The following is an 11,817-nucleotide window of genomic DNA, read 5'->3' as shown; positions in this document are numbered from 1 at the left end:
CATCGCAAATCCCAGAGGGGTGATCTGCCATTGCAAATCCCAGTGGCGTGATCAGCCATTGCAAATCCCAGAGGAGTCATCTGCCATGGAAAAACCCAGATGGGTGATCAGCCTTCGCAAATCCCAGAGGGGTGATCAGCCATCACAAATCCCAGAGAGGTGATCTGCCATGGAAAAACCCAGAGGGGTGATCAGCCATCGCAAATCCCAGAGGGGTGATCAGATATCGCTAATCCCAGAGGGGTGATTAGTCATCGCTAATCCCAGAGGGATGATCAGCCATTGCAAATCCCAGAGGGGTGATCTGCCATCGCAAATCCCAGAGGCATGACCTGCTATGGAAAAACCCAGAGGGGTGATCAGCCATCGCAAATCCCAGAGGGGTGATTAGTCATCGCTAATCCCAGAGGGATGATCAGCCATTGCAAATCCCAGAGGGGTGATCAGCCATCGCTAATCCCAGAGGGATGATCGGCCATCGCAAATCCCAGCGGGGTTATCAGCCATCGCAAATCCCAAAGGGGTGATCAGCCATCGCAAATCCTAGAGTGGTGATCTGCCATGGAAAAGCCCAGAGGGTTTATCGCCCATGATGAAACCCAGATGGTTAATCAGCCAACAGAAAATGCAGTGGAGTGATCTGCCATCACTGTAGAAAACCATAGGGTGCTCCATCGAGAACCACCAAGTTGAAAGCAATAGTGTGATTCCCAAAATGTAAAGCCTTAGGGTTAACCCCCATGCATGTCAAAAGCCAATGAGCGATCCATCGGGAACCACCACAGCAGAAGTCATGGAGAGATCTACCATCTGCCATGTCAAAATCCATGAGCTGGGTCATGATTGCAAAAGCAATAGGGGTGATCCACTGTGTCCCAATCCAATACATACAGGAGAGCCACCAGGTCAGAAGCAAGAAAGGGTGATCCGGCCTGTCAAAAGCTGTAGGGTTAAGGGTTTAATGTATACAAATGGCTGTGGGGTGATTAATCATGCCAGGAGCTATATTATGGATCACCCTTGTCAAAAGCCACGGTGTGATCCACCATCATTAGACATGTCGAAAGCCATTGGGAGATCCCTCACCTCAAAAGCCACCGAGTGATGTTCATATCCCATTTCAAAATCCATAGGGGGAGCCGTAATGGCAATATCCACCATTCGCAATAGCTCAGGGGCATGGTGCTCGCCTTGGAAGCAATATGACAAGGAGCACCACAGGTTCGATCCCCGGGTCCGCGCTTACAAACCTCTGGGTATTAAGCGCGTTATAAATAACCCATCATATCATATCATCTCCATGCCAGATGCAAAAGTGCCTTGCCGCCATGTCAATCTACAGGGGTTCCACACAATTTCAGATGCCATAGGGTTCACTCAATTGTATGTCGGTAGCCATGGGGTGAGCCGTCATGTCAAGTCATGGCGTGATCCCTCACAATCCACCATAGGGTTGAGCCACCATGTGAAGCCGTAGGGCGATCCATAATGTGAAAACTCATAGAGCTGACTGGAAGGTATATCAAAAACCATTGGGGTACTCCACCGTGTTTAAAGCCGTAGGTATGGCCAGCCTTGTTAAAAACATATGGTTAACTGACCTGTCTATCAAAAGCCATGGTGTCATCCATCACATGCCGCATTTGAACCCTTGTGGCCAATTGCAATATTAAAAGACGTCCCGGATAACAGCTTTTCGAAAGGCATGGAGTGATCTAATATAAAATCCACAGGGAGATTCGCCAGGTCAGAAGCGAAGGTGCAAGCGAGGCTTCAGAGCAGCGAATATTGTTTCTAGCGCTGAGACAGAGTGGCAACCAAGAATACCTGATGATACATATACACGCACAGGCGCGCACCATAAGAATGAGTTGACGCTGAGTTGAAGGCATTTCTCAAGTTCGTAGCAGTGGGTGCACATATAATTCAGAAAAGATGGATTCTGAAATTTTCTGAATGAGAGATAGTTAGTCTCTTGGTGTGAGCGTGATTTCGTAGCTAGCCCCATAGCGAGGAAGAGGATTTTATAAACTATAGGAGTGAAATGAAGGCTTAAACAATGCCAGGAGCAGACAACATGAGGGTGTAGGAGATCAACAAGACGACCAAATCATGGTCTGGCAGTGCCAGTGGTTCAGATTAATTCAAAACCTTCCACCCATCACTTTTTTGCTTATAGCAAGTGACGGCATCTGTTCCTAGCTGCTCACCCTAGCCTCCTTTGCTTTAGTCATACCGACATTGGCTTCCTTCTCGTTCTTTCGCTGCTTCGCCCCGATGTGACATTTAGTTGGCATTTCACAAATCGAAAGAAGCTGCAGCCACTCAACAACTAGGAAGCTGAGTGGACTTGATGCCGATGCAAGGAAGAAGGTTCAGAGAGAAATTAATGTAGACGATCGGGGGCGGCGAGACAAGAAGAGGATGGAGGATAAGCAAAAAATGATGGCAGGTGGTACTGAGAGAGATTCTGGAATAGAAAGTAAGCCGTCTTGACAGTTGAGAACTAAGAGCAGAGATGGAAAATGGTGGCCAATGAGACTCGGCCCTGCATGGAGCAAGAGAGCAAGAGTTGAACTTTGCAGCACTGTGTGTTAGGCTGCATGGTGTATGAATGTGCATTTGAGTACGCCGTTCACACCCACTTGTGGGATTTGCTTAACGAAAACAAAGGACCCTGTGCACAGAGCTCTGGGGTTCATGGAGTGGTCTTTTGATGGTGGGGCAATTCCCACAATGATTAATGCAAATGTGGGTACCCCTAAAACGCCTCTCAGCGAGACTAAAATATGCCTGGGGTTGCTTGTGATGTTGTGCAGCAGTGACGTGACCTAGCTGTTCGGATTGGACTGCCCCTCTTGGGCCGGGACCACATCATGGTTGCATGCAGTCTTTCACCATCTAGAATGACCTGGCAGGCTGAAAAAGGAAGCCCTGGAGGGCTGCCAGGAGCAATTGCCAGGAGCAATTGCCAGTAGTTAAAATTCCTTCGTAACCTTCCAACCATCAACTTTCGGTTTTTCACACTTCTCTCCAGAGAGGGGTGATGATTTCTCCCTATACCAATGCTTCCAGTACGATGCGAAGGCTGTCCTTACTTTGCGTGAGGCCATCACGCAGGTTTGGGTGTGTTTGACCGAATTTCTTTTGTTTGCAGCAAACTGACCGCAATTTATCTGCTCAGCGCCCAATTCAAACGCACATGCATTTTTTTTTTACCCCCTGTCTCCAATTTTAAGGAAGCGGGGGACACCCCTGCACCCCTGAAATTGGAAAACATCAGACATGGGGAGCAGGGTACACCCCAGCAACCCCTCTCTCCAGGGTTGGTATTTTGGAATATATGCGACCAAGTTGCCGGAAGGCCAAATCCCCCATGTAAAATTCAATCAAATTGGTCATTACGTCAATTGTTTTAGGTGAAATAGGCTACCACCATCCCGAACACGCTGCAGTCAGAATGGCTTCAAGGCTTTCATTGTTCACAAAGTTCAGTGAAACTTGAAACTTACACGGTATGAAACAAAATGGCAAAAGAAAAAGACACACACACAAAATAGAAAAGCTCTTCTTTATGTTCAAAAATAAACTTGCCCAATCTTGAATAAATAAAACATGTTCAATACAGAAAAATGAAACATTGCTGCCCTGCTGAGTAAACATGGAAAGGTGCCTAGTCTGGCCACATGGCATGGGTGGCAAAGCCGCTAGTGACAATCTATGAAAATAAATCAAATTGATCTGAACAATCAAAAAGGGAATATTAAAGACACATGGCACATTACAAATTAATCACTATATTGTTTAACTCATTAGGAAAGTTCGGATTTCTTATTTTAGTAGCCAATATTGCCAAATTAAGAATTTTGCTGTCCTAAATTATAATAAGCAGTCAGTAAAATGCACTAAAGTGAGTAGAAATGACAATTTTGATATCTAATTTTTTCCTTTTCGATCAGCCATTTTCTAATGAAAAATTAAGCATTGTGTTAAGCATCAGGTGCATCTAAAAACATTCTATCCACATTTTGTGCTCAAAATAACGAAATTAGCTAATTTTGGTAAATTCTTTTACAAACTGAGCACAGAACAATAGGATCCGCGATCTAACAGTTGCAGCGTAAATTCTTTATATAGAACTATCGATGTCACTTGTCCCCATTTCGTACAAACTGGCTTACATGTAACATGAATCTAAACATTTTCCTTATACTAGAATTTCAGAATACAATGGGCCATTGACTACCCACAAGAAGTCAATATCTCTTCTCCGTGGCACAGGCCCTGGCACGTCCAACCCCACCTTCCGCCGCCCCCACCCCGTTCCCTGTAGAACATGATTGTCCAACTCCAGGCCTCGAGGGCCGGAATCCTGACTGCTTTTCAGGATATCTCTTGTTAATATTCATGAGAAGAAATGTGCATACATTTAGAATAATTGTATGCAAATTGATCTCATGAATATTAATTAGGAGTATCCTGAAATTGCACATGTTTCTGACCCTCGAGGCCTGCAGTTGGACAACCCTGCTCGATTACAATTTGCAGGACAGGCACGTGTGAGCTCATTCAACCACAGTTACAGGGGGCCTCGAGTTTCATTGCCTGCACCCAAACCCACCCCATAGCAGGGATTTTCTGGGTGAAGTCGCACCTGCTCCCTTATTGCAAACAAAACCTGTTGCTTCAGGTTGCAAGGTCATTGGTGAAGCAGGTACGTTCATGAATACATCGGGTTGTTACCAACACGCAAGACATTTGCATTAGGAAACTCTGGTGGAATTCTGGTGGCGTCTGTGGGTGAATTAGAGATTAACAAAGAAGCAAGACGACGCAGAGCAACACAGGTTCGATCCCCGGGTCCGCACTTAAAAACCTCTGGGTATTAAGCGCGTTATAAATAACCAATTACAATAACATCACAAAGTATGTGTGGGGAAAACCCAGGATTAACCCGGTGTGGCTGCAGTGCTTGGACACTTTGGACTCAAGACAGACACACTGGGTTGTCCTGGGGTCGGATGGTGCCAAATCGTTTCAAACCCAAAAAACATGTCCTTGTCACATGAGGCGGTGGCCATGTTAATTTTGTCACGTGAGGCGGCGGCCTTGTTAATTTAAAAGTCATGTCATGTCCATCACACATGGTGAACAAACCTCCTCCGACGGACACACAGGAGGCCATGGAATAAGATGTGATGCTGATGCTTGGGTGGTGCAGGCCCCTGGGGGGGCCCCGGTTCCATCCATGTGGGTCTCCCGATCGGTGCCAGGGCCTATCCTGGTCAAGTGGTCCTAAACATTTCACAATTTCGATAGAGAACTGTTGAACTGTTAAGAACCACTGCACCAGGCAGGCTAGCTGTGATGTGCTGGGCAGCTCCAGGCAGAGAGGGCGTTGGCAGCGGTGGCGGGCACCTGAGGAGAAAAGCAAGAGAGCAGTCAGGGAAGTGGGCACCTGAGGTGGGAGAAAAACCAGGACAGCAAGTAATGAAAGGGACGACTCTTCGGAAGATGAAAAACAGGGAGAGGGGAGAAGAACAGAAGACCAACATTGACCAGTGCTACTAAGAAGAGGGAAACTAAGGCGAGAAAAAACAGGAGAGCAACAGATGAAAAGGAGAACTAGGAAAGGGGGCAACAGAGGAAAGAGAAAACCAGGAAAGCAACTACTGAAAGATGCAACTAAGGAAATAGAGGAAAGAGGAGGAGAGAAAACATGAAAAGAGGGAACTAGGAAAGGGGGAATTAAGGAAACAGAGGAAAGAGGAGAAGAAAAGCCATGAAAGAGGGGAATAGAGGGGAAACTAAGGAAGTAGAGGCAAGAGGAGGAGAAAAAACACTGAAAGATACAACTAAGGAAATAGAGGAAAGAGGAGGAGAGAAAACACCGAAAGGGGCAAATAAGAAAGGGGAAACTAAGGAGCGAAAAAACAGGAGCGCAACAGATGAAAGAAAGAACTGAGAAAGGGGGCAACAGAGGAAAGAGAAAACCAGGAAAGCAACCACTGAAAGAGGCAACTAAGGAAATAGAGGAAAGAGGAGGAGAGAAAACATTGAAAGAGGGAAATAAGAAAGGGGAAACTAAGGAAACAGAGGAAAGAGGAGAAGAAGACCCATGAAAGAGGGAGTTGAAGGGGGAACTAAGGGAATAAAGGAAAGAGGAGGAGAGAAAACATTGCAAGAGGCAAATAAGAAAGGGGAAATTAAAGAGAGAAAACAGGAGAGCAATCAGTGAAAGTGACCACCCCCACAGGCATTCAATCATGAGAACAATGTATGAAAGAGCCATCTGAGGGGTGGGGAAAATGGGCCTGGAATCAGGGGAGGCTGCAACCAAGGTGTGAGGAAAAAAAGGAGAACATCGTAGAGACAAGGAACCCCAAAGGAGAGAGAAAAGAACAGGCGTGCACCCGCAGAAAGAGCAGCTAACACGGATTCACACAGGAGGAGAGCAAATCATTAGGACAGAATGTAGTGATAAGAGTCAAGTCAAAATACGATTGAAGACCTATCAAAGGTCCTGCAAGAAAGACAGGTGCCTCGCTCTCCTTCCCAAGAGCAGGGGCCTGCCTCTCTCCTCCCCAGCACAGGGGCCTGCCTCTCTCCTCCCCAGCAAGGGGGCATGCCCCTCTCCTCCCCAGCACAGGAGCCTGCATCTCTACTCCCCAGCACAGGCAGCACAGGGGCCTGCCTCTCTCCTCCCCAGCACAGGGGCCTGCCCCTCTCCTCCCCAGCACAGGAGCCTGCATCTCTACTCCCCAGCACAGGGGCCTGCCCCTCTCCTCCCCAGCACAGGGGCCTGTCTCACTGCTCCTAAGCACAGAGGACTGCCCTTGTCCTTCCAAGAGCAGGGGCCTGCCTCTCTCCTCCCCAGCAAGGGGCCTGCCCTTCTCCTTCCCAGCACAGGGACCTGCCTCTCTCCTCCCCAGCACAGGGGCCTGCCTCTCTCCTCCCCAGCACAGGGACCTGCCTCTCTCCTCCCCAGCACAGGGGCCTGCCCCTCTCCTCCACAGCACAGGGGCCTGCCTCACTCCTCCCAAGCACAGGGGCCTGCCCTTCTCCTTCCCAAGGGCAGGGGCCTGCCTCTCTCCTCCCCAGCACAGGGGCCTGCCTCTCTCCTCCCCAGCACAGGGGCCTGCCCCTCTCCTCCCCAGCACAGGGGTCTGCCCCTCTCCTCCCCAGCAGAGGGGTCTGCCCCTCTCCTCCCCAGCAGAGGGACCTGTCTCACTCCTCCTAAGCACAGCGGCCTGCCCCTCTCCTCCCCAGCACAGCGGCCTGCCCCTCTCCTCCCCAGCACAGGGGCCTACCTCTCTCCTCCCCAGCACAGGGGCCTGACTCTCTCCTCCCCAGCACAGGGACCTGCCTCTCTCCTCCCCAGCGCAGGGGCCTGCCTCTCTCCTCCCCAGCACAGGGGCCTGCCCCTCTCCTTCCCAAGAGCAGGGCCTGCCCCTCTCCTTCCCAGCACAGGGGCCTGCCTCTCTCCTCCCTAGCACAGGGGGCTGCCTCTCTCCAGCACAGGGGCCTGCCCCTCTCCTTCCCAAGAGCAGGGCCTGCCTCTCTCCTCCCCAGTACAGGGGTCTGCCTCTCTCCTCCCAGGCACAGGGGCCTGCCCCACTGCTTCCCAAGAGCAGGGGCCTGCCTCTCTCCTCCCAAGCACAGGGGCCTGCCTCTCTCCTCCCCAGCACAGGGGCCTGCCCCTCTCCTCCCCAGCACAGGGGCCTGACTCTCTCCTCCCCAGCACAGGGGCCTGCTTCTCTCCTCCCCAGCACAGGGGCCTGCCCCTCTCCTTCCCAGCACTGGGGCCTGCCTCTCTCCTCCCCAGCACAGGGGCCTGCCCCTCTCCTTCCCAAGAGCAGGGGCCTGCCTCTCTCCTCCTCAGCACAGGGGCCTGCCCCTCTCCTTCCCAAGAGCAGAGGCCTGCCCCTCTCCTCCCCAGCACAGGGGCCTGCCTCTCTCCTCCTCAGCACAGGGGCCTGCCCCTCTCCTTCCCAGCACAGGGGCCTGCCCCTCTCCTTCCCAAGAGCAGGGGCCTGCCTCTCTCCTCCTCAGCACAGGGGCCTGCCCCTCTCCTTCCCAAGAGCAGGGGCCTGCCCCTCTCCTCCCCAGCACAGGGGCCTGCATCTCTACTCCCCAGCACAGGGGCCTGCCTCTCTCCTTCCCAGCACAGGGGGCTGCCCCTCTCCTCCCCAGCACAGGGGCCTGCCCCTCTCCTTCCCAAGAGCAGGGGCCTGCCTCTCTCCTCCTCAGCACAGGGGCCTGCCTCTCTCCTCCCCAGCACAGGGGCCTGCCCCTCTCCTTCCCAGCACAGGGGTCTGCCTCTCTCCTCCTCAGCACAGGGGCCTGCCCCTCTCCTTCCCAAGAGCAGAGGCCTGCCCCTCTCCTCCCCAGCACAGGGGCCTGCCTCTCTCCTCCTCAGCACAGGGGCCTGCCCCTCTCCTTCCCAGCACAGGGGCCTGCCCCTCTCCTTCCCAAGAGCAGGGGCCTGCCTCTCTCCTCCTCAGCACAGGGGCCTGCCCCTCTCCTTCCCAAGAGCAGGGGCCTGCCCCTCTCCTCCCCAGCACAGGGGCCTGCATCTCTACTCCCCAGCACAGGGGCCTGCCTCTCTCCTCCCCAGCACAGGGGCCTGCCCCTCTCCTTCCCAGCACAGGGGCCTGCCCCTCTCCTTCCCAAGAGCAGGGGCCTGCCTCTCTCCTCCCCAGCACAGGGGCCTGCATCTCTACTCCCCAGCACAGGGGCCTGCCTCTCTCCTTCCCAGCACAGGGGGCTGCCCCTCTCCTCCTCAGCACAGGGGCCTGCCTCTCTCCTCCTCAGCACAGGGGCCTGCCCCTCTCCTTCCCAGCACAGGGGCCTGCCTCTCTCCTCCCCAGTACAGGGGCCTGCTCCTCTCCTTCCTAGCACAGGGCCTTCTCCTGCCTCTCTTGTCCCCGGGCACCCAGTACTAGTGAATGACCCAATTCCACCGCACAGGAGTCTGCCCCTTTCCCACAGCACACGCGCCTGCCCCCTCGTTCCCCCCTCTCTCCTCTCCTTGCACAGGTGCCTGCCCCGCCCTGGCTGGTCCCCACGTGCCCCGGCCCGGCCCTGCTGTGTACACCGGGTAAGACTTGACACGCCTCGCGGCACCATTTCACAACCGAGCAGGAAGCAGCCGAGCTCTGCCCAGACATGCCCCCTGCCAGGCATGCCCCCTGTACGGTGCGCCCCTGCTCTGGAGCTGCACCAGTCGCACAGGCAACCCCCCGCCGAGCCCCATGGTCGAACTGGGACACCGGCATAGGACCTGGCACACGTGCTCCGATTGCAAGCTGACAGGTCCCCTTTTTCTGTAAAGTCCTAACACACGGCGCATCTTGAAGCCTAACGTGGATTGCAAACTATCCGCTGCTCTGTGCACCCACGGAGCACCCGTGCCACCTAACCGGCCTCAGTCCTTTCCCATGTCGTGCCCGGCCTGCACAGAGTACACCCAGCACGCCCCCTTTCCAAGGGTGGGTGGGGGCTGACCACTCTTTCTCGGTAGTTCAGTAGAGAAGCGGATACCCACATGTCAGCCCCTGGATGCAGCAGTGTTCATGAATAATGTCCTACCAGAAGTTCTAGCCGGGCTGCCACTGCCTGGCATTGGCTGCCCCTCGTGGGCGTGCCCTTGCGGGAATGTTGGGGCGACGGATAAGTGGCAGGCCTCCAGTCACCACTGGACGCCTGGTAAATGTGACTGGGACCAAGCGGGTGTCGACCTGCGTTGTCCCCGCCTAGGAGCCCCTCCACTCATGTACAGGCCCACGGCTCCCAGCAGGCTGTTCGGTGCCCTGCCTTGGCATTAGCAGGAATACAGGCTGCCACATCGCGCCCTTCCCCCGGTACACCCCGCTGCTGGGTCTGGCACTATTCGGTATCGAAGCTGCCATGATGTGTCCATTACTGGAGCAGAGGATGAGGGTCCCACCGCCCCCAGCACCCTCCTCCCCCTCCCACACGCCTCTCTATTACTGCACTGTCCCCGTGCGCTGCTGGCTGCCCGCAGCGTCTGGCACTATTCGGATGGAAAGCTATTCTGTCCCTGAGAGGTGGAATGGCGGATACACTATCCGCCTAGAAAGCCCTGCTGTGCTCTCGGCGGGTGGTCTGCTAGTATCCGCCTAGAAAGCTGCCAGCTGCAGAGGGATAGCCCTGCTGTGCTCTCGGCGGGTGGTCTGCCACTATCCGCCTAGAAAACTGTCAGCCGCAGAAAGATAGCCCTGCGCTCGGCAGTCTGCCACTATCCGCCTAGAAAGCTGCCAGCAACAGAGTGATAGGCATGCTGTGCTCTCAGCGGTCTGCCACCTGTGCTTTCTAGCGCACCGCCTCCCTGGCAGTTTCCTCAACGAAAGCTTCCAGGCTGTGCCCTCCCCCTAGCAAGGAGGAGGGTGGCCTCAGCGTCCCGTGCGCCCTGCTGTAGAGCACTATCCGGATTGAAAGCTGTCTGGCTGTACCCTTCTCTGGCAGACGGAGTCAGTGGGGGTGGCCGCTGTCGGGCAGGAATCTCCCCCTGGCTGGGGAGGTGGTGGTCCCCGGCTGTCTGGCGCACTGCCGCGCTTGGCAGCATCCGCAATGAACGCTGCCGCACCGCACCTCTCCCAGGTCAGGGTCTGCCTGCACTTACCCTCGCCGGTGCCCGGGCTGCTGGAGCTCCTCTCTGCAGGCTCCCAGGCCGGCTCCCTCCTTATATACCTGCCCTGGCCCCGGAGCAGTGCCTCCGACACCAGCCTGGAATGCGGTGGCTCCGACAGGACCAGTTTTTCAAGGGCCGTGGCCTCCCCCCTCCGCGAGGTGTGCATCCGCGGCCGGCGTCAGCAAGCACACGGCCAAACCTGTTTCTGGCAGCGGGGAGGGCACCCCTCCTAGTCTCGCACACCGCCCCACAGGGGCTCCACCCAGGGCTAGCTCGCGGGGCCCGGCGGCGGGCGGGCGCCAGTATCCGGCTCGTCCGCCTTCAATCGAGTTTCGATTTGACGCGCTGTGTTGTAACCACTTGTTTAACATTCAGAAAGGATTATTACAAAAAAACTCCACCCCATAAAGGAGAAAAAATACACATTATCAAAAACAAGGGTGGACACCAGGACAGCAATTTAAAAACATCCTCCCCGCCGTGAGGGCGCACCAGTTCGCTACCTGCTGCTGCCCTAGTGTTCTACCCAGTCACGTGGGTTACCAACGTGCCATGTCAGGACACAGAGTCTGCTGGCACAGCTGTGAAAGCCTCGTGTGTAGCGCTGCAGCAGCTTGGCGGTGCCCTCAAAGAAGTCTCAATGCACCCCCATTACGCTCAGCCTGTCAGGGTTGAAAGCAGGATCCCATGCGGTTAAAATGCGGCCCACTTCAACTTTACGTTGAAATGCATGGCTGAATGTATCGTTGGGTGGGCCGTAAAGGGAAACTGGAGATTTTTTACTACAATCGAGAGTAAAATCTTGATAAGACCACCAAATATGGTAGCTTCAGAAGATGTTTTTGCCCCAATTCAGTGGGTTGACCTCTGACTCTCAGGGCCTGATCCATGGAAATTTTTGCACGATGAAAGGTGACTTCGTGCACTTTTCAGCGTGCAAAACTACTTTTCCCGATTCATGGATCAGACTTTGGGTGTTTTTCCGCGACTCTGCGCGGGTCCCTCACGTCTTTGCGTGCAGTCGAGCGCTTTGCGCAACACTCCATGCAAAGTGTGGGACGGGCCTAGGCAAAGAAATAAATAGGGCGCGGAACATGCATATTACCCATTCTCCTGGAAAAATGAGGAAGAAAGTGGGCGTGTCGAGGGACGGGCCACGCAAA

The 11,817-nt window shown here is 54.1% G+C and overlaps 1 long non-coding RNA gene across 1 annotated transcript; it reads right to left on the bottom strand.

Moving 5' to 3' along the window:
- Positions 1-3,557: 3,557 nt before the first annotated feature.
- Positions 3,558-10,698, bottom strand: LOC138527095 (uncharacterized). The gene is made up of 2 exons (XR_011283812.1): positions 10,646-10,698; positions 3,558-5,418 (listed from the first exon to the last, which is right to left on the bottom strand). It is a non-coding gene; the product is annotated as an uncharacterized lncRNA (long non-coding RNA).
- Positions 10,699-11,817: the final 1,119 nt, after the last annotated feature.

Source organism: Ambystoma mexicanum, chromosome 14 (genome assembly GCF_040938575.1).
Source record: "Ambystoma mexicanum isolate Mex_15411 chromosome 14, UKY_AmexF1_1, whole genome shotgun sequence".
Lineage (NCBI taxonomy): Eukaryota > Metazoa > Chordata > Amphibia > Caudata > Ambystomatidae > Ambystoma > Ambystoma mexicanum.
The sequence above is the reverse complement of the archived record's forward strand: the minus strand, read 5'-3'. Positions and strand labels throughout refer to the sequence as shown.